At 48.4% G+C, this 23106-nt stretch overlaps 1 protein-coding gene across 7 annotated transcripts in view; it reads right to left on the reverse strand.

Annotated features, from left to right (window-relative positions):
- Positions 1–23106, reverse strand: part of EYA4 (EYA transcriptional coactivator and phosphatase 4) — a 533493-nt gene that overhangs the window by 113041 nt on the left and 397346 nt on the right. The gene's annotated exons all lie outside the window — the stretch shown is intronic.

The raw sequence follows: 23106 nt of genomic DNA on the forward strand, positions 1-23106 counted from the left end.
TGACATTAAAAAAAAAATTAACATAGTCAAATTCTTTCTAACGCCGAACGTCATAAAAAAAAACGCAAAATCCTGCTATTGTATTACATTGGGCTAAACCTCTGTGCCTTTAATATCTCCGCCACGTCCCCCAATACATCCTACATTATTCTTAGTTGTTTTCCTTCATGTAGAATGAACCTACAAGTGTATAAAGGGTTTCTTTTAATTCCGATATTTTCGTCCCATTGACTTGCATTGGGATCGGTGTTATGACCCCAATGGCGAGGGTCTCAGAGGAATGTGGAAGTCTGCAGAATACAAAAATCCAGCTCATAGGGCAGTGGTAGCTGGGTTGACCATATATCTACTCCTAACGCCAACACTAGAAGTAGCCGGGGATCATTCCTACGTTGATTCTAGATGACACGCTCCAGCCGGAGAATCTAGCTACCCCTAGTAGAGGAAAACAAAAGACCTTTCTTGCCTCCAGAGAAGGGGACCCCAAAGCTGGATAGAAGCCCCCCACAAATAATAACGGTGAGGTAAGAGGAAATGACAAACACAGAAATGAACCAGGTTTAGCACAGAGAGGCCCGCTAACTGATAGCAGAATAAAGAAAGGTAACTTATATGGTCAACAAAAACCCTATCAAAATCCACACTGGAAATTCAAGAACCCCCGAACCGTCCAACGGTCCGGGGGGAGAACACCAGCCCCCTAGAGCTTCCAGCAAAGGTCAGGATATATATTTGGAACAAGCTGGACAAAAATACAAAACCAAAACAAAATAGCAAAAAGCAAAAAGCGGACTTAGCTGATATAACTGGAACCAGGATCAGTAGACAAGAGCACAGCAGACTAGCTCTGATAACTACGTTGCCAGGCATTGAACTGAAGGTCCAGGGAGCTTAAATAGCAACACCCTAAACTAACGACCCAGGTGCGGATAAAAGGAATGACAGAAAAACCAGAGTCAAAAAACTAGTAACCACTAGAGGGAGCAAAAAGTAAATTCACAACAGTACCCCCCCCTTAGTGAGGGGTCACCGAACCCTCACCACGACCACCAGGGCGATCAGGATGAGCGGCATGAAAGGCACGAACTAAATCGGCCGCATGAACATCAGAGGCGACCACCCAGGAATTATCCTCCTGACCATAGCCCTTCCACTTGACCAGGTACTGAAGCCTCCGCCTGGAGAGGCGAGAATCCAAGATCTTCTCCACCACGTACTCCAACTCGCCCTCAACCAACACCGGAGCAGGAGGCTCAGCAGAAGGAACTATAGGCACAATGTACCGCCGCAACAAGGACCTATGAAATACATTGTGAATAGCAAACGACACAGGAAGATCCAGACGAAAAGATACAGGATTAAGGATTTCCAATATCTTGTAAGGCCCAATAAAACGAGGTTTAAATTTGGGAGAGGAGACCTTCATAGGAACAAAGCGGGAAGAAAGCCATACCAAATCCCCAACGCGTAGTCGGGGACCCACACCGCGGCGGCGGTTGGCAAAGCGCTGAGCCCTCTCCTGTGACAACTTCAAGTTGTCCACCACATGATTCCAGATCCGCTGCAACCTATCCACCACAGAATCCACCCCAGGACAGTCAGAAGGCTCCACATGACCCGAAGAAAAGCGAGGATGGAAACCAGAGTTGCAGAAAAAAGGCGAAACCAAGGTGGCGGAACTAGCCCGATTATTAAGGGCAAACTCAGCCAACGGCAAGAATGTCACCCAATCGTCCTGATCAGCAGAGACAAAACACCTCAAATAAGCCTCCAAAGTCTGATTGGTTCGCTCCGTCTGTCCATTAGTCTGAGGATGGAAAGCAGACGAAAACGACAAATCAATGCCCATCCTACTACAAAAGGATCGCCAGAATCTGGAAACGAACTGGGATCCTCTGTCTGACACAATATTCTCAGGGATGCCGTGCAAACGAACCACGTTCTGGAAAAACACAGGAACCAGATCGGAAGAGGAAGGCAGCTTAGGCAAAGGAACCAAATGGACCATCTTTGAGAAGCGATCACATATCACCCAGATAACGGACATGCCCTGGGATAGCGGAAGATCAGAAATGAAATCCATGGAGATATGTGTCCAAGGTCTCTTCGGGACAGGCAAGGGCAAGAGCAAACCGCTAGCACGAGAACAGCAAGGCTTAGCTCGAGCACAAGTCCCACAGGACTGCACAAATGACCGCACATCCCTTGACAAGGAAGGCCACCAAAAGGACCTGGCCACCAGATCTCTGGTGCCAAAAATTCCCGGGTGACCTGCCAACACCGAGGAATGAACCTCGGAAATGACTCTGCTGGTCCACTTATCCGGGACAAACAGTCTGTCAGGTGGACAAGACTCAGGCCTATCAGCCTGAAATCTCTGCAACACACGTCGCAGATCCGGAGAAATAGCTGACAAGATAACTCCATCTTTAAGAATACCAACAGGATCAGCGACTCCAGGAGCATCAGGCACAAAGCTCCTAGAAAGAGCATCGGCCTTCACATTCTTTGAACCTGGTAAATACGAGACAACAAAATCAAAGCGGGAGAAAAACAATGACCAGCGGGCCTGTCTCGGATTAAGGCGTTTAGCAGACTCGAGATACATCAGATTTTTGTGATCAGTCAAGACCACCACACGATGCTTAGCACCCTCGAGCCAATGACGCCACTCCTCAAATGCCCATTTCATGGCCAACAACTCCCGATTGCCCACATCATAATTTCGCTCGGCAGGCGAAAACTTCCTAGAGAAAAAGGCACAAGGTTTCATAACAGAGCAACCAGGGCCTCTCTGCGACAAAACGGCCCCTGCTCCAATCTCTGAAGCATCCACCTCAACCTGAAAGGGAAGTGAGACATCGGGCTGGCACAAAACAGGCGCCGAAGTAAACCGGCGTTTCAACTCCTGGAAAGCCTCCACGGCAGCAGGAGCCCAGTTAGCTACATCGGAGCCCTTCTTGGTCATATCCGTCAAAGGTTTCACAATGCTAGAAAAATTAGCGATAAAACGACGGTAGAAGTTAGCGAAACCCAAGAACTTCTGTAGACTCTTAACTGACGAGGGCTGAGTCCAATCAAGAATAGCTCGGACCTTGACTGGGTCCATCTCCACAGCAGAAGGGGAAAAAATGAACCCCAAAAAGGGAACCTTCTGTACACCAAAGAGACACTTTGAGCCCTTGACAAACAAAGAATTTTCACGCAAAATTTTAAAGACCAACCTGACCTGCTCCACATGCGAATCCCAATTATCAGAAAAAACCAAAATATCATCCAGATAAACAATCAAAAATTTATCCAGATACTTCCGGAAAATGTCATGCATAAAGGACTGAAAAACTGAAGGCGCATTGGAGAGCCCAAAAGGCATCACCAAGTACTCAAAATGACCTTCGGGCGTATTGAATGCGGTTTTCCATTCATCACCTTGCTTAATGCGCACAAGGTTGTACGCACCACGAAGATCTATCTTGGTGAACCACTTGGCACCTTTAATCCGGGCAAACAAGTCAGACAACAGCGGTAAAGGATACTGAAATTTGACAGTGATCTTATTTAAAAGCCGATAATCAATACAAGGTCTCAAAGATCCGTCCTTTTTTGCCACAAAAAAGAATCCCGCACCAAGAGGGGAAGAAGACGGACGAATATGTCCTTTCTCTAGAGACTCCTTGATATATGAACGCATAGCGGTATGTTCAGGTACCGACAGATTAAACAGTCTTCCCTTAGGAAATTTACTGCCTGGGATCAAATCTATAGCACAGTCACAGTCCCTATGAGGAGGCAGTGCACTGGACTCAGACTCACTGAAGACATCCTGATAATCAGACAAATACTCCGGAACTTCCGAAGGCGTAGAAGAAGCAATAGACACAGGCAGGGAATCCCCATGAATACCACGACAGCCCCAACTTGAGACTGACATAGCCTTCCAGTCCAGGACTGGATTATGGGTCTGTAACCATGGCAGCCCTAAAACAACCAAATCATGCATTTTATGTAAAACCAGGAAACGTATCACCTCGCGGTGTTCAGGAGTCATGCACATGGTAACCTGTGTCCAATACTGCGGTTTATTTGCTGCCAATGGCGTAGCATCAATACCCCTAAGAGGAATAGGATTTTCTAATGGTTCAAGAGTAAATCCACAGCGCTTAGCAAATGAGAGATCCATGAGACTCAGGGCAGCACCTGAATCTACAAACGCCATGACAGGAAAAGACGACAGTGAGCAAATCAAAGTTACAGACAGAATAAATTTAGGTTGCAAATTACCAACGGTGACAGGACTAACAACCTTAGCTATACGTTTAGAGCATGCTGAGATAACATGTGTAGAATCACCACAGTAGTAGCACAAGCCATTCCGGCGTCTATGAATTTTCCGCTCATTTCTAGTCAGGATTCTATCACATTGCATTAAATCAGGTGTCTGTTCAGACAACACCATGAGGGAATTTGCGATTTTTCTATCACATTGCACCGAATTAGGTGTCTGTTCAGACAACACCATGAGGGAATTTGCGGTTTTGCGCTCCCGCAACCGCCGGTCAATTTGAATAGCCAGTGCCATAGTATCATTCAGACCTGTGGGAATGGGAAAACCCACCATAACATTCTTAATGGCTTCAGAAAGGCCATTTCTAAAATTAGCGGCCAGTGCACACTCGTTCCAATGTGTCAGCACGGACCATTTCCGAAATTTTTGGCAGTACACTTCAGCCTCGTCCTGCCCCTGAGACATAGCCAGCAAGGCCTTTTCTGCCTGAATCTCAAGATTGGGTTCTTCATAAAGTAAACCGAGCGCCAGAAAAAACGCATTAATATCAGCCAATGCCGGATCTCCTGGTGCCAGCGAAAAAGCCCAATCCTGAGGGTCGCCCCGTAAGAACGAAATAACAATTTTTACTTGCTGAGCAGAGTCTCCAGATGAACAGGGTCTCAGGGACAAAAACAATTTACAATTATTCACAAAATTCCTAAACTTAAACCTGTCTCCGGAAAACAGTTCAGGAATCGGTATTTTAGGTTCTGACCTAGGATTACTGATAACATAGTCTTGTATGCCCTGCACACGAGTAGCCAGCTGGTCCACACTTGTAATCAAGGTCTGGACATTCATGTCTGCAGCAAGCATAGCCACTCTGAGGTAAAGGGGAAGAAGAAAAAAAAAAAAAAAACTCAGAATCTTCTTTCTTATAATCCCTCTTCTGCAATGCATTAAACATTTAATACTGGCCTGGCAAACTGTTATGACCCCAATGGCGAGGGTCTCAGAGGAATGTGGAAGTCTGCAGAATACAAAAATCCAGCTCATAGGGCAGTGGTAGCTGGGTTGACCATATATCTACTCCTAACGCCAACACTAGAAGTAGCCGGGGATCATTCCTACGTTGATTCTAGATGACACGCTCCAGCCGGAGAATCTAGCTACCCCTAGTAGAGGAAAACAAAAGACCTTTCTTGCCTCCAGAGAAGGGGACCCCAAAGCTGGATAGAAGCCCCCCACAAATAATAACGGTGAGGTAAGAGGAAATGACAAACACAGAAATGAACCAGGTTTAGCACAGAGAGGCCCGCTAACTGATAGCAGAATAAAGAAAGGTAACTTATATGGTCAACAAAAACCCTATCAAAATCCACACTGGAAATTCAAGAACCCCCGAACCGTCTAACGGTCCGGGGGGAGAACACCAGCCCCCTAGAGCTTCCAGCAAAGGTCAGGATATATATTTGGAACAAGCTGGACAAAAATACAAAACCAAAACAAAATAGCAAAAAGCAAAAAGCGGACTTAGCTGATATAACTGGAACCAGGATCAGTAGACAAGAGCACAGCAGACTAGCTCTGATAACTACGTTGCCAGGCATTGAACTGAAGGTCCAGGGAGCTTAAATAGCAACACCCTAAACTAACGACCCAGGTGCGGATAAAAGGAATGACAGAAAAACCAGAGTCAAAAAACTAGTAACCACTAGAGGGAGCAAAAAGTAAATTCACAACAGATCGGGTATCGGTATCGGATTGGATCCGATATTTTGACGGTATCGGCCGATACTTTCCGATACCGATACTTTCCGATATCGGAAAGTATCGCTCAACACTACCTGGCACACGTCTACTGTCAGCCACATGTTTATACCTTGCACCCATGCTCAACAGGCGCTGTTTCACTTTCCTCCAGATGGAAGACAGTTGTGCTCCTAACAGGTCCTCCTCCGGGACGCCGGAAGAGCCCCCCTGACTCAAAGTACAAAATTGAGGATGGTGCCCGTAAACACAAAAGAACGGAGACTCCCCAGAAGATTCCTGGTGGTGATTATTTATGGCAAACTCAGCCAAAGGAAGGAACGTCGACCACTCCTCCTGGTTGTCAGAAACAAAACAGCGTAAGTACTGCTCCAAATTTTGGTTCATACGCTCGGTCTGACCATTTGACTGAGGATGAAATGCCGAAGAATGCGACAACTTGATCCCCAGCCGTGAGCAAAAAGCTTTCCAAAATTTTGCCACAAACTGAGTACCCCTATCAGACACGATGTCAGACGGGACCCCGTGAAGTCTGACCACCTCCTGCACAAATACCTGAGCCAGAGTCTTAGCGTTAGGCAACGAAGGCAAAGACACAAAGTGCGACATTTTTGAGAACCGATCAACAATCACCAAGATGACCGTGTTCCCAGCTGAGGAGGGCAAGTCCGTGATAAAATCCATAGAGATCTCCATCCATGGCCTACTGGGTACCTCGAGAGGAAGTAGTGTGCCAGCAGGACAGGAGCGGGGCGTCTTAGCCCTAGCGCACGTGGTGCATGCTGACACGTATGAGACCACGTCCTGTCGGATTTTGGGCCACCAAAACCAACGCGACACCAACTCCAAAGTACCCCTAACCCCTGGGTGACCAGCCAGGACAGCGTCATGATGCTCTGCCAATATCTTTAGGCAAAGATGGAGCGGTACAAACGATTTGTTAACGGGAAGTTCTGGAGGTAATTCCTCCTGAGCCTCGGCAATCTCAGCCTCAACCTCTGTCGTGAGAGCCGAGACCACTACACCTTTTTGGAGGATGGGTACCGGTTCTTCCCGAGGTTCTCCCCCCGGAAAACACCCGGACAAAGCATCCGCCTTAGTGTTCTTAGACCCAGGTCGGTAAGTAACAAAAAAGTTGAACCGCATGAAAAACAATGCCCAGCGAGCCTGCCTGGGGGACAGACGCTTGGCTGACTCCAAATAAAGCAAATTCTTATGGTCCGTAATAACAGTAACCTGGTGAACCGACCCCTCCAAAAAGTGTCGCCATTCCTCAAAAGCCAACTTGATAGCCAACAACTCCCTGTTGCCGATATCATAGTTACGTTCGGCGGGCGACAGTTTCTTGGAGAAATAGGTGCATGGATGCAACTCGCTCAAGGATAAGCCTTGAGACAGCACTGCCCCCACTCCAACCTCAGACGCATCGACTTCCATGGTAAATGGTTTCGATACATCCGGTTGCACCAGAATGGGAGCTGAAGCAAAACTGTTCTTCAGAAACTCGAATGCACGCCTAGCAGGCTCAGACCAGGCAGAGAAATCGGTACCTTTTTTTGTCATGTCAGTGAGCGGTTTAGCAATGGTAGAAAAGTTTTTGATAAACTTTCTATAATAGTTAGAAAACCCAAGGAACCGCTGGAGCGCTTCTAGGTTATCAGGCCGTTCCCAACGCAGCACCGCTTGCACCTTAGCGGCGTCCATTTTAAACCCAGAAGTGGACACAATATAACCCAAGAAAGGCAACTCCTGAACCGAAAATACACATTTCTGCAATTTAGCATAGAGCTTATTCTCTCTGAGTTGCTGTAACACCTGCCTAACATGCTCTAAATGAGTATCACGGTCGCATGAATAGATGAGAATGTCATCAAGGTACACAATAACAAATTTTCCCAGGACATGAGAGAACACATCGTTTATGAAATGTTGAAATACAGCAGGTGCGCTTGTCAAACCAAATGGCATCACCAGATTTTCAAAATGACCCTCAGGAGTATTAAAAGCCGTTTTCCACTCATCCCCTTGACGGACTCTTATGAGGTTGTATGCCCCCCTGAGGTCAAGCTTAGAGAAACACCTAGCACCAGCCACCTGATTGAACAGATCGGGTATCAGCGGCATAGGGTATGGGTCACAAACCATAATCTGGTTTAACTCCCTGAAATCCAGACACGGGCATAAACCGCCATCTTTCTTCTTAACGAAGAAGAACCCTGCTGCCACAGGCGAGGACGAAGGCCTGATGTGCCCTTTGCTCAGACTCTCAGCGATGTAGTCTTTTAAGGCTTGCCTCTCAGGACCAGAGATGTTAAACATCCTAGCTTTCGGCAATTTGGCCCCTGGTTTTAACCTAATAGTGCAGTCATAGGGTCGATGTGGTGGCAATTCTGAACAACCCTTCTCAGAAAACACATCTGCGAAATCCAGCAGAGACTCAGGAATACTAGGAGTCACAGCGGACACACACATGGCCAGGCAATTCTCCAGGCAGAATCCGCTCCACTGGATGATGTCCTGGGTTTTCCAGTCAATCACCGGGTTGTGCATAGCCAACCATGGAAAACCCAGAACCATTTGTGCAGGCAGATTACTGAGCACCCTACATGTAACTTGCTCCGGATGTAGGACCCCAATGTAGAGTTTAACCTCAGCCACAAACTCAGTAATCTCCCCCTGTGGGAGAGGAGCGGCATTGATGGTGACCACCCGGATAGGATGAGGCAGTTTTTTGATCCTGAAACCGGCTGTGCGCGCAAACTCCTCATCAATAAGATTAGTGGGAGAACCACTATCCACAAACACAGTGATTGGCAGCTCTCTGCCAGCGACCATAACTTTGGCAGGGAGCATGCATTGAGAAACCACAATGGAGGATATGCATAAGTTCAGATTGGCCTCCTCCACACCCTCTGAGCTTAGTAGTTTTTCCGCCGTTGCGCTTTTCTTAGATAGCAGAGGACAAGTATTAACATAATGACCAGTTTTACCACAGCAAAAACAGGCTCTCTGCTTCCTGAGCAAAGGGGCACGATGCTTCACATGTGACACCCCTGCGATATGCATAGGCTCCGTGGGATCACCTGCAGCAGCCTCACGTTTACCTACGCTCTCTCCCATAGGCGGCGTCTCTTGCACCCCCTGACGCAGACGGCGATCAATGCGGATAACAAGACTCATAGCGGATTCTAGAGAAGCAGGAGTCTTGTACATCAGAAGGGCTTTTTTAACCATTCCTGAAACCCCAAGAACAAACTGACTCCGCAGTGCGAGATCATTCCACTGTGTATCTGCCACCCAGCGGTGAAATTCAGAACAGTAATCCTCCGCCATACGCTCCCCCTGGCGGATAGCGCAAATTTTAGATTCTGCTAGACCCATTCTGTCAGGATCCTCATAAATGAGTCCAAGAGCAGAAAAAAAACTCTCCACTGAGTTATATGCAGCAGAATCAGATGGTAAAGAAAACGCCCATGCTTGAGGATCCCCGTTCAGTAATGACAACACCAGGCCCACACGCTGAGCCTCATTACCTGAGGAGATCGGGCGCATATGAAAATACAGTTTACAAGATTCACGAAAAGTAACAAATTTACCGCGTTCCCCAGCAAACCTTTCAGGTAAGGAAACTTTGGCTCAGCAACTCTGCCTGCAGATTCAGCTTGCACATTAGATACTACTAGACCCTGTTGCTGAACTGCCCCCTTCAGCTCAGTGACCTGCAGGGACAGCGCCTCCAACTGGCGGGTTATGGAAGTCATGGGATCCATGGAATACAAAAAATATGGCCGATTATAATGTCACGGGGGTACTGGGTAGACTACAGCTGATTACCCGGGCCCCTGCAATATCCCTCAAACTAAGGAAACCCTGTCTGTCCCTCTCCCAGAGTTTACACTGAAGGTGTGCATGTCTGGGCTGCCAGGCCTGACCCTGAGTCCTGTTTCAGTACTAAGCTGAAACATCCACATGCCACCCAGTGATAAGACCTCTCACCAACGCCTACAGAAAGCACAGACAGGGAAAACTAAAACAACGCACCACGCCGCAGACACACAGGAAAACACTATAATGTGCACAGGGCAAAACAATACAAATATAGGAAGGAGAAATATAATGAAGGATAATCACCACCAGATATGATATTTCCTCTCCTAGACCACCACTCCAGACCGAGATCACCAGGCACAAGACACAAGCTATAATCGGCGATGCCCAAAGCCCAGCAAAACTATTTAAAGGCAATGGGCGTGACTAAGCCTCCAACCCAAGTACCAGCGAGATTAACCCCGGACAATCTGGATCAATCTAGCCGGCGCCACTGAGCATATAGTGGACGAATGAGGAATTACCACTGTCTGTCGGACGCCCTAGTATGAACAGCATCCGACATGACACTCCCATAAATATTCATCCCCATCATCCTCCTCCTCCTCCTCTTCCTCTTCATCCACCACCTCGTCCAGGAGAGTTCCCTGAGCAGACAATGGCTGACAGTCATCAAGGCTTCTCTCCTCCTCGGCTGCAGACGCCTGCTCCTTAATGTGCGTCAAACTTTGCATCAGCAGACGCATTAGTGGGATGCTCATGCTTATGATGGCGTCGTCTGCACTTACCAGCCGTGTGCATTCCTCAATACACTGAAGGACTTGACAGAGGTCTTGTAGCTTCGACCACTGCACACCTGACAACTCCATGTCTGCCATCCAACTGCCTGCCCGTGTATGTGTATCATCCCACAAATACATTACAGCACGCCTCTGTTCGGACAACCTCTCAAGCATGTGCAGTGTGGAGTTCCACCTTGTTGCAACGTCGATTATTAGGCAGTGCTGGGGAAGCTTCAACGATCGCTGATGGTTCTGCATACGGCTGGAGTGTACGGGCGACCAGCGGTTGTGCGAGCAAAGTCTTCGCACCTTCAAGAGCAGGGCTGGTAACCCCAGATAACTTTTCAGGAAGCACTGCACCACCAGGTTCAAGGTGTGAGCCAAGCAAGGTATGTGTTTCAGTTCTGAAAGGGCTATGGCAGCCATAAAATTCCTTCCGTTATCACTGACTACCTTGCCTGCCTCAAGATGTACACTGCCCAGCCATGACTGAGTTTCTTGCTGCAAGAACTCGGCCAGAACTTCCGCGGTGTGTCTGTTGTCGCCCAAACACTTAATTTTCAACACAGCCTGCTGACGCTTACCACTAGCTGTTCCATAATGGGACACCTTGTGTGCAACACTGGCAGCTGCGGATGGAGTGGTCGTGCAACTGCGCTCTGTGGACGAGCTTTCGCTTCTGCTGGAGGAGGAGGAGGGGTGGCGAACGCCTACAGCCAACTGTTTCCTAGACCGTGAGCTAGGCAGAACTGTCCCACTATGGCTGTCCCCTGTGGACCCTGCATCCACCACATTAACCCAGTGTGCCATGATGGACACCTAACGTCCCTGGCCTTGCCTACTGGTCCATGCATCTGTTGTGAGGTGCACCTTTCTACTGACTGATTGCCTGAGTGCATGAACAATGCGGTCTTTGACATGCTGGTGGAGGGCTGGGATGGCTTTTCTCGCAAAGAAGTGTCGACTGGGTAGGTCATAGCGTGGTACTGCGTAGGCCATCAGGGCTTTGAAAGCTTTGTTTTCAGCCAACCAGTAGGGCATCATCTCTAACAAGATTAGTCTAGCAATGTGGGTGTTCAAACCCTGTGTACGCGGAAGTGAGGATGAGTACTTCCTTTTCCTATCGAGATTCTCTTGTATGGTGAGCTGGACTGGAGAGCTGCATATGGTGGAACTAGCGGGGGTGGTGGTGGACATGGCAGATTGAGAGAGGGTTGGTGATGGTATTCTTGATGTTGGCCTACATACAGTGTTTCCTACCAAGAACCTGGTGATTCCCTGACCGCTTTGGCCTTGCGACGATACCTCCGCATTTGCTGCAGGTGGTGTCCTAAACAGTGGGCTTACAGTGAGGGAAGCAATGTAGCGTTGCTGACTACCTTCATTCTGAGCGGGTGCACCAACGTAACGGGACGTTTGGTAGTTAGTCCAGGCTTGCAAGTGCATGCTGGTTAAATGTCTACGCATGCACGTTGTATTTAAATTTTTGACATTCTGCCCTCTGCTAAAGGTCTTTGAGCATTTCTTACAGATAACTTTGCACTGATCATTCGGATCTTGGATAAAAAATTGCCACACTGCACTCTTCCTACTTTCGAATACCTTTTCAGGCATTGCACGCTGTGCTACTTTCACCGGTTGGCCACACTGTCCTAAAACTGGTTTTGTTTTTGACACACGTTTTTGGCCTGATACGGGCCTGCCAGATGAAAGCTGTTGCGATGTTGATGCCTGCTGCGGCTCATCTTCCTCCGCTTCTGAGCTACTGCCAGCAGCACCCTGTTCCCCCAATGGCTGCCAATCTGGGTCAACAACTGGGTCATCTATCACCTCCTCTTCAATGTCCTGTGCAACTTCCTCTGTGTCACCGTGTAAGGTGCTATAGTGTTCGGGACGGGGCACCATAGTCTCATCAGGGTCAGGTTCTGGTTCAGTAAACTGCGAGGGCAATGTTGTGATCTGAGTCAATGGAACAGCATAATAATCTAGCTGTGGCTGTGCATCTGTGCACTCCATGTCCGATTCATCTTGCAAAGAGCTGTGAACTATTTCCCTTTCTAACCCTGGCACGGTATGTGTAAAGAGCTCCATGGGGTTAACTGTTGTGTCACCTGCCGCATCCTTCACTTTTGCTTTAAAAGCGGTTTTCCTACTCCCAGAAAAGGGAGCCTTCGAGGCCTTGTGTAGCCAGACGATGACGCTGGCTCAACAACTCGAGCCTTAGGTGCTACTTTGCTTTTCCTACTACCACCAGATGCTCCACCACCATCATTAGCAGCTGGCAATGACCGCCCACGGCCTCTTCCACCAGACTTCCTCATTCTTGGGAAAATGTAACCAAACTAACAACCGTTATATGGTACTGTAAAACAAGGTAGAAGGTGTATGTAAACTTGTTGAGAATTTAAATCTCCCTTTTTATGTGTGGGAGACTACTGCAAAAAATAGGCCCACTGTATTACTCTACACAATGTACGTGGCAGAAGGGGGCTGGCAGATATACGACAAACAGAACTGGCGCAGATGCACTTAGCGGCAATTTAAATCTCCCTTTTTATGTGTGGGAGACTACAGCAAATATCAGGCCCACTGTATTACACTACACAATGTACGTGGCAGAAAGGGCTGGCAGATATAGGACAAACAGAACTGACGCAGATGCACTTAGCGGCAATTTAAATCTCCCTTTTTGCGTGTGGGAGACTACTGCAAAAAACAGGCCCACTGTATTACACTACACAATGTACGTGGCAAAAAGGGGCTGGTAGACATACAACAAACAGAACTGACGCAGATGCACTTAGCGGCAATTTAAATCTCCCTTTTTATGTGTGGGAGACTACTGCAAAAATCAGGCCCACTGTATTACATTACACAGTGTACGTGGCAGACAGGGGCTGGAAGATATATAAAAAGAAAGGGACTGTACTAAAATAACAATCTCCCTTCAATGATCTCAGGAAAAGTATGGCAGCCAGCAATAAAAAGGACTGCTGCACACAAAAGTGTCGACAAATAAGCAAGATAACTGTGCAGAAAGGAGCAACAGGATTTTTGCATTTAAAAAAGCAGTTGGTTTGCACAGCGGCATACAAACAGCAATGCAGCTATCAGGGAGCCTTATAAGCTACAGAGCTGATGCACAGAAATCTAGGCTCCACTGTCCCTGCAAAGAAAAGGTGGTGTTGGACAGTGGAAATCGCTACAGCACAAGCGGTTTGGGGGTTAATCTTTCCTCCCTAACAATATCCCTGCTTCTGACGAAGCTGCAGCAACCTCTCCCTATGCTCAGATCGGCAGAAGTAAGATGGCGGTCGGCGTGCAAGCCCCTTTATAGCCCCTGTGACGCCGCAGAAAGCAAGCCAATCACTGTCATGCCCTTCTCTAAGATGGTGGGTACCGAGACCTATGTCATCACGCTGCCCACACTCTGTGTCCTCCTTCATTGCCTGAGAAATGGCGCTGAAAGCGTCATACGAAATGCGACTTTGGCGCGAAGATCGCCGACAGCATGGCCGATCCCACACTGGGATCAGGTCGGGTTTCACGAAACCCCACTTTGCCGAAAGTCGGCGATTTTTGAAATTGTCCGATCCATTTCGCTCAAGCCTAGTCCAGGCCATGTGGAATATCGGTGCACTGTAAAGTATATCAGTACTCCAGTATTGCCGAAGCTCTGGTTTTCAGATTATGCCCATATGTAGCACAATTCCCCAAAATGTCATCATCTCTGCTACATTTACAGGGGTCCATCTGGTGTATGATGTTGTGGGATTTGGGGTGAAAAATTCATAGGCATACAAGTTTATCTGGGCCACAATAATATTTATTTACTATTTCCTCACTGAAAAAGGATTTGAAGAAGTCAATTTCAGTGATGTCAAACTGGATTCCTGAGCTGCTGATGAAATCCGGAATGATGGGCTGATAATTTTCGAGGGGTGCAATCCACATGGGATCGATTGCTGCAAGAGTTGCCTGGGTCCCAGGGCATCTTGCTGGGGGTCCTTCCTCACTAGATGAGGAGGGGGAGGAATAGAGGAATGTGGGATCTTCCTCACTGGCTGAATCTGTCTCAGAGGCAAGGAAGCCGTATGCCTCCTCTTGTGAATGGTGTCTTGATGAATGTGCCATTTTTATTTTATTTTTCCAAACCCTGGGAATGTGTGTGTCTAAGTAGTGCTTTTACATGTGTAATGTGTGGGGCCTATGTATATTCAGCGCCCCAGAGTCCTGGTTGTTGCAGTACTGATGCTCCGCCACTAAGGGGAGTGATGGTACGTCTGATGGCACTTAAGGAGTTCACCTGACCAGGTATCAGACACCAATACACTTCATAGTCTGGCCTCCAGGGGGAGCAAAGGGCACTATGTATTAGGCCACTCCTCACAATCTGGTAAAACTGGGGGTTGGATAGAAAGTTAGACAGAAGCTGACTGGGTTGGAACCAGGCAACATCCTGTGGCAGAGGGTGTTGCAGGGGAAGATTCAGGGGGTTGCAGTACTGATGCTCCGCCACTAAGGGGAGTGATGGTACGTCTGATGGCACTTAAGGAGTTCAGCTGACCAGGTATCAGACACCAATACACTTCATAGTCTGGCCTCCAGGGGGAGCAAAGGGCACTATGTATTAGGCCACTCCTCACAATCTGGTAAAACTGGGGGTTGGATAGAAAGTTAGACAGAAGCTGACTGGGTTGGAACCAGTCAACATCCTGTGGCAGAGGGTGTTGCAGGGGAAGATTCAGGGGGGTCCCTGTCAGGGGTGGGATCCTGACAGAGGCCTAGCAAACAAGAGAGAACGTTAAGGAACCACGCCTGCACTACATCGCGGCGGTATCACAAGAAAGGACAAGAAGGGGGGTTTATTGTGAAGAGTGAGAAACGAGATCATAGCAAAAAGGAGATAACACCAGTAGGAGTCGTGCTGTAAGATCGAGGCAACATCCTACTGAGGCGCGTAGCCGGTGGCCGGAACACCGAGGAAGTATTGGGCTCCAAGCATTACTTCAAACCAACAGCAGGACAGTTAATTATAGGCTGGCTGTCTCACCTAAATCACCTAAGCAGACATAGGGGGCAACTGTGGGAGAGTGGCATCACTAGGGTCCCGGAAGAACTCCAGGCCTACCCGTCATACGGATGCGTCCTAGCCATATCATCTGGGGGACGGAGAAGAACATCAGAACAGACATAAGTTGTGGGAAAGAACATCAGAAACAGACACAACAGTTGTGAGGACTATCCCGTGGTGCTCAGCAGGGAAGTACTACAACACACAGGCGCTAGAAGGAAGGCACAGATTTCCACCTGCAAAGGGAACTCTGGAGGTGCCATCGGACCGGCCGGTCTCAGACAGCCCTGTTAACCGTACTCTGGATTGAGGATCTTGAAGCCTTCAGTAAAGAGGTAAAGAGACTGCAACCCTGCGTCCTCGTTATTCACCGCGAACTGCACCATGCACCACCACCTACACCTTTCATTGGACGCCCCTTAGCAGGGTCACGGACCAGGTCTAGCCACCATGACAACCCCAGAACTGAGACAGAGAGGCCCGGTACCGAGTACTCCGCGGCCCTGCGTCTGGGGGCGCTCCAAACTTGGCGTCACGAACAGGATCTACTTAAGCCTGAAGAATCAGGTCATGTGTGCCTTGGAACTGTGATTTATTGTGCTTGAACTGTGACTTATTGCAAAGACTGTGGACTGCCACTTGCAGCCAAAGGTTCCCGCCAAAACTGCCGCCATTACAGCACAACAAGGAGTGCAGGAGAAAAAGAGGGGTGTGGAAGTGGGCGTAGACAAGTTGGAGAGCACGAAAGACAATGGCCGCCCAATCTAAGTATTGCTGTATCCTGAGGACGTGTCCGTCAGCTGCGGAGGTCCGCCTCCTCATCCTCTATGGAGAGTGTAGACCATGGAGACGTGGCCGCCCCCAAAAAAGAGCGCAGGAAGAGGACTCAGGAGAGGGGACAAAGATGGCGACGTCCGAAGCACCGCATGGGGACGACCCGACCCAGCGTGAGGCTGCATCACCCGTAGCAGTCTCGGAGTCGCTGTCGCTGCAAGGACTGGCCCTCACGGAGCTGCCGATGAGAAGACCCGGCTGGCAGCCATCTGAGGAATGGGTGGCTGCGGCCGAGGCCCGGCAGTTTGCATGCCGTCGGGAGGCCGACGACCGTGTGACCTCCCGGCTGGGCCAGCCTACGGAGGTCCGCCTGTCCCCAGTGTCCCCCATCCTATCCATCCCGACCGCGGCGGAGTGTGAGCTGCAGACGCTGGACCTGAGGATCCTGCCGGCGGCGGAACATCTACGACGTCTGGTAGCTGCCTGGAAGAACAGGCCCCAACCCGCGGCCTTGGTCGACCTGACGGGTGCTGCGGAGGTCCCACCGTTACACTGGGGCGTAGTGGTTTTCTTCAACTCCCGGGAAGGAAGGGGAGTTATTCAGGAGATCGGAGAGCCGCTGCAGGTCCACGTCGACCGGAGAGAGTGGAGCTTTGTGGTGGAAAGTATGATGAGGGCCGCGACTTGGAACCTGGAGATGCTGTGACCTATACCCGGTGGAGGAGGGAGGTCGGCTGGATGGCTCAAGGCGTTCAGCGGTGCGTCACTCTCCAGGCTACTGCTGGGACTCCGGAGGTCGAACCCACTGCAGAAAAGGTAGCAGAACCCTCCACTGCGAATCACCAGGATATCCCGACCCACCGTGTATCTATGGGTAGCGCCCGTTCTCGGCTGAGGAGGGTGGCCCAAAGAGGGGCGCCGCCGCTGCCTGGACGAGGATCGGGCCTTCCCACACCACCGAGGGCCGTTTGCCAGGTAAGGCCCGGAAGGAGGCCACCTCCTGATCAGTCAGCCTGAAGCACTAAAGTTTTACAAATTGTAAATAGTTAACTGTTCATCTTCTGTGTTTTCTGCTGCTAGTACCCGACCAGGGTTGTTCTTAAAGGGATCCCTTTGATTACCCAGGATCCCTATTACTTTTATTTTTGCTTTTGTTTTCCTTTTTGCTCCTTTAAACCCCCTATTTGGAAAAGACTGCCGAGTCATGGACGGTGTATGGTTCACAAACTGTGTTGTAAATAGATCGCACCCTATTAAGGGTGCCCCCTACTGGTTTTACAAAAAAGAGAACTCTTTGCGAAGACACTGTTCCTGGAAACAGTATAGGAGTTCCTGCCTTACACGGACTTGCAACTTGAGCAGTTGCACTACCTCGAAGAGACTTGGTCCCCTCTTAAAGGGGAAGTTCACCAGTTGCACTTAATATATAATATTGCCTTAAGAGAAAGTGAATAATGTTTTACATAACAAGTTATATGTAGCCAGCTAGTTAGTTATAGAAAATGTTTGATAATGTTGCTAGAAATTGAGGACAGGAAGTGAACCCGTAGGGGTTAGTGGGTGAGTCCTCCTAGGAGCCATAGAGAGATGGCTCAGTAGTCCTGTGCTAAGAAAAGAGGCAGTAGGCCTGGGCAGATAGACAGGCGGTCCTGCATAAGACAAATCAAGAAATCAAGAAGAAGGTGTTGCACTTAGAAGAGAGAAATGAAGAAAAGTTAATTTATATTTTAGGAGTTTTATAGTAAGCCTTTAGTGGATGTCTTTTGCTGACATGTATTGTTGTTTTCTTCCCAGTCCAGGAGTACTGGATTTAACTGTTGGGGAGTGCAGTGCCCCAGAGTCCTGGTCATTGCAGTACTGATGCTCCGCCACTAAGGGGAGTGATGGTACGTCTGATGGCACTTAAGGAGTTCACCTGACCAGGTATCACAGACACCAATACACTTCATAGTCTGGCCTCCAGGGGGAGCAAAGGGCACTATGTATTAGGCCACTCCTCACAATCTGGTAAAACTGGGGGTTGGATAGAAAGTTAGACAGAAGCTAACTGGGTTGGAACCAGGCAACATCCTGTGGCAGAGTGTGTTGCAGGGGAAGATTCAGGGGGGGTCCCTGTCAGGGGTGGGATCCTGACAGAGGCCTAGCGAACAAGAGAGAACGTTAAGGAACCGCGCCTGCACTACATCGCGGTGGTATCTCAAGAAAGGACAAGAAGCGGGGTTTATTGTGAAGAGTGAGAAATGAGATCATAGCAAAAAGGAGATAACACCAGTAGGAGTCGTGCTGTAAGATCGAGGCAACATCCTACTGAGGCGCGTAGCCGGTGGCTGGAACGCCGAGGAAGTATTGGGCTCCAAGCATTACTTCAAACCAACAGCAGGACAGTTAATTATAGGCTGGCTGTCTCACCTAAATCACCTAAGCAGACATAGGGGGCAACTGTGGGAGAGGGGCGTCACTAGGGTCCCGGAAGAACTCCAGGCCTACCCATCACACGGGTGCGTCCTAGCCATATCATCTGGGGGATGGAGAAGAACATCACAACAGACATAAGTTGTGGGAAAGAACATCAGAAACAGACACAACAGTTGTGAGGACTATCCTGTGGTGCTCAGCAGGGAAGTACTACAACACACAGGCGCTAGAAGGAAGGCACAGATTTCCACCTGCAAAGGGAACTCTGGAGGTGCCATCGGACCGGCCGGTCTCAGACAGCCCTGTTAACCGTACTCCGGATTGAGGATCTTGAAGCCTTCAGTAAAGAGGTAAAGAGACTGCAACCCTGTGTCCTCGTTATTCACCGCGAACTGCACCACGCACCACCACCTACACCTTTCATTGGACGCCCCTTAGCAGGGTCACGGACCGGGTCTAGCCACCGTGACAACCCCAGCACTGAGACAGAGAGGCCCGGTACCGAGTACCCCGTGGCCCTGCGTCTGGGGGTGCTCCATATAGAGTACTATTTATTATAAAAACAGAGAAAGAAAAAAAGTAAAGAGAAAAAAAAACAGACGTTCATTGCACTAATGCACTTTCTATAAATTTACCCAACGCAAATAATTCTATTTTTTTCAAAAACTGATGTTGCCAACAATGCAACGTATGCTCTCCCAATGCACTCGCTAAAAATTTACTTGACACAAATAATTCTTTTTTTTTTTACAAAAGAAAAACGGACCTCATCAACACTGTGACATACGCTCCTTGGTGATAGCAGTTTTTTTTTATACCCAAAAAAAGACGCTATATCTAAAACTACGCTGTACGATTTTTTTTTCTCTAAAACAAGATCGGTCTTTACTAACACTGTTACACCTGCTACATGTCAGCTGATTGGACCCGTAGTCCTATCAGCTGACACAAGTGACCAGAGGTAAACTATACACCTCCAATCACAGCTGAGTGCTCATGCTGTCTTTTGACAACGAACTGCGGCTCTCTGACCGACGGGGATGATTTCCCCGCCGATCAGAAGCACTACGCCAGTATTTCCCACACTGTCACACAGCCTGACAAACACTGGATTTTGTGCTGTGTATGTTCGGCTATATTCGACGATTAAATCCATGATTACATCTGTGAATATTGCATATTTGGCGATCATGAGCCGAACCGAATATTGAAATATTCGTTCATCTCTAAAGGTGATGACACTACAAAAAAAGTAAAAGTTTTAGATTTGTTGACAATTTATCTATTTATTCTCACGAGACTGCTACAAGCGTAGGACGCCAATATGGCTTGAATGAAAGCACCATAAAGAGGTTGATATTAGAAAAACTGTCTTCAAAAGCTACCTGCACGTAGCAAAGCAGGTTTCAACCAAATGAGACCTGTACAATGTTGAGATGGAATCCGCCCTTTCATTGTGGAATGAAAAGGATATCCCCTTGCAGGTCAATGTGATTTAGAAGAAGGCTTTAAATCTTTATAAGAAGCCTGTTGCAGAGCATACACATGACCGGGAGCAAGGAACATCAACATCACTCCCTGGAAGTTTTTAGGCCAACAGGGAAAGGTTTGAAAAGTTTTCAAACAGTTATAACCTAAAGAGTGTGAGATTGTATGGAGAGGTTGAATCTGCTGACGTACAAGTTGCAGAGAGGTATCTGGAGAATTTCAAACAAATCATCGAGGAGTAAAATTACAGGCCTGAACAGATCTTCAACATGGTTGAACCTGGACTATTCTGAAAGATATTGCTATCAAGAACACACCTGATTAAGGAAGAGGCCAAAACTTCTGGATTTAAGGCACAAAAGGACAGAATCACGCTCATTATGCATTATGTGTAAGAATGCTGCTGGCCACTTGATAAACCAGGCCTGATTTATAAAAATGCAAACTCCAGGGCCCTCAAGACCAAGAATAAAAATGCCTGGATGCATAACTCCAAGGCCTGGATAACCAAAGTTATAGTGATGATAAATAATGTGTGAAAACTGTAAAGCGCTGCGGAATATGTTAGCGCTATATAAAAACAAAGATTTTTATTATTATTATTATTATTATTATTATAGCATCCGGCTGGTTCCACTGGTGTTTCTTCCCTGGAGGGGAGAATTACCTTCTCAACCTAGGTTTTGAATTTAAGGTGTTGCTGCTCATGGACAATGCCAGAAGGCACCCCCTAGATCTGTCATACGATGGTGTGCAGATGAAATTCCTCACTGCCAACACCACCTCCCTCATACAACCTATGAACCAAGGTGTGAACCGTGCATTTAAGGCCCCCTACACACTAAATGCTCTGCAACACTTGGTCAAGGTAATGAATATGATGGAAGAATTCACCTTAAAAGAATACCGGAAGAAATTCACCTTAGCATTGTGCCTTACAATAATTCAGTCTGCCCTAAAAGAAATGAAAAATGAAACTCTCACTGCATGCTGGAAAAAACTGTGGCTAGATACAGCCCCAGCTACAAGTGCATGTTGCTAGATGAGATTCACAATGAGGCTCTCAACAAAGCTGTGAGGTTGTCAAAAGTGCTTGGGGTGAAGGATTTGAGGGTTGCACTGTAGAAAAAGTCAACACACTTATCGATGCCCCCTCTGACCCCCTGACTGATGATAACTTGCTTGAACTGACAAAGTCACCAAGTGAAGAGGAAGAGGAATTAGCTCAAGAACAACAGGAGGAGGATGAGGGTCTTTCAGTTGAACATCTTGGAATAATCTTGAAGGATCAACAGCAGTTGCAATCCTACATAAACGTTAGGGAGTGAAGATTTGAAAAAATATATATATACTAGATATTTCCAGCCAGCTAACACTAGGCACGCTCATTGCTATCTAATTAATGCTGCTGGTGATTAAACTAAAGTAAATAATGACAACATTCAATAGCGCTTACGCAGGTGGTAAATTAACTTAAAATGAAGTTAATAACAATAGTGTGATGATGTGTTGGGGGCGGGATTATGTGTGGTGATGTGGTGGGGGGCGGGACTATGAGTGGTAATGGGGTGGGGGGTGGGATTATGTGTGGTGATATGGTGGGGGGGATTATCTGTGGTAATGTGGTGGGGGCGGGATTATGTGTGGTGTTGTGGTGGGGGGCGGGACTATGAGTGGTAATGGGGTGGGGGGTGGGATTATGTGTGGTGATGTGGTGGGGGGCAGGACTATGAGTGGTAATGGGGTGGGGGGTGGGATTATGTGTGGTGATGTGGTGGGGGGATTATCTGTGGTAATGTGGTGGGGGCGGGATTATGTGTGGTAATGTGGTGGGGGCATGGATTATGTGTGGTGATGTGGTGGGGGGCGGGATTATGTGTGGTGATGTGGTGGGGGGCGGGACTATGAGTGGTAATGGGGTGGGGGGTGGGATTATGTGTGGTGATGTGGTGGGGGGCGGGACTATCTGTGGTAATGTGGTGGGGGTGGGATTATGTGTGATAATGTGGTGGGGGGCATGGATTATGTGTGGTGAAGTGTTGGGGGGGATTATGTGTGGTGATGTGGGGGGGGCGGGATTATGTGTGGTGATGTGGTGGGGGGGCAGGATTATCTGTGGTAATGTGGTGGGGGCGGGATTGTGTGTGGTAATGTGGTGGGGGGCATGGATTATGTGTGGTGATGTGGTGGGGGGCGGGATTATGTGTGGTAATGTGGTGGGGGGCTGGATTATGTGTAGTAATGTGTTGGGGGGGCGGGAATATCTGTAGTAATGTGGTGGGGGGTGGGATTATGTGTGGTGATTTGGTGGGGGGTGGGATTATGTGTGGTGGTGGGGTGGGGGGCGGAATTATGTGTGGTAATGTGGTGGGGGGGCAGAATTATCTGTGGTAATGTGGTGGGGGGCGGGATTATCTGTGGTAAAGTGGTGGGGGGGTGGGATTATGTGTGGTAATGTGGTGGGGGGTGGGATTATGTGTGGAAATGTGGTGGGGGGCAGGATTATCTGTGGTAATGTGGTGGGGGGCTGGATTATGTGTGGTAATGTGGTGGGGGGCGGGATTATCTGTAGTAATGTGGTGGGGGGGCGGGATTATGTGTGATAATGTGGTGGGGGCGGGATTATGTGTGGTAATGTGGTGGGGGCGGGATTATGTGTGGTAATGTGGTGGGGGGCGGGATTGTGTGTGGTAATGTGGTGGGGGCGG

This window comes from Ranitomeya variabilis, chromosome 2, assembly GCF_051348905.1.
Source record: "Ranitomeya variabilis isolate aRanVar5 chromosome 2, aRanVar5.hap1, whole genome shotgun sequence".
NCBI classification, from domain to species: domain Eukaryota; kingdom Metazoa; phylum Chordata; class Amphibia; order Anura; family Dendrobatidae; genus Ranitomeya; species Ranitomeya variabilis.